A 518-nucleotide genomic window follows, 5' to 3' on the forward strand; every position below is an offset into this window, starting at 1 on the left:
TGGGTGGCCGATGTTTTACATTCCAGGTTTTCCAGCAGGTAGTCATCGAGGAGTTGGAAGGTAAATACGGTCTGGCAAGACTTGTAGGTGGATGGGTACAACCCAACCCGGAACAACTGTATGTCCTCGGCTGCTGCACCAGAACATCCACAGAAGACGATAGGTAGGTGATGCACACCGGAAGTATGGACGACGGTCATGACCCGGCCACCATTGTAAATACGGTCCGTTGGTTTTGGATCGGCCGAAGTGCTGGTAAGGTCTTCCATGTCAAACCATTCCTCTTCGTCAATGTCAAGGTCGGCACTCAAGTTGCTGCTTCCATTCGGGCACCGATCACCTTCGTGACCAAGTCGAATAACCAAACCCACTTTCCACAGCCAGCTCGGCTCATAAAAGGTGCCGGTCCAACGTTCAATCCGGTGGAAAGGGTCCCTGCAGTGNGATGTTCGGCAACATTCTGCACAATATGCCGTGCCGGCAAAGCAATCGAGACATCGCCAATTTGCCTCCTTCTT

Source organism: Laccaria bicolor, genomic scaffold, assembly GCF_000143565.1.
Source record: "Laccaria bicolor S238N-H82 LACBIscaffold_7 genomic scaffold, whole genome shotgun sequence".
Taxonomy (NCBI): domain Eukaryota; kingdom Fungi; phylum Basidiomycota; class Agaricomycetes; order Agaricales; family Hydnangiaceae; genus Laccaria; species Laccaria bicolor.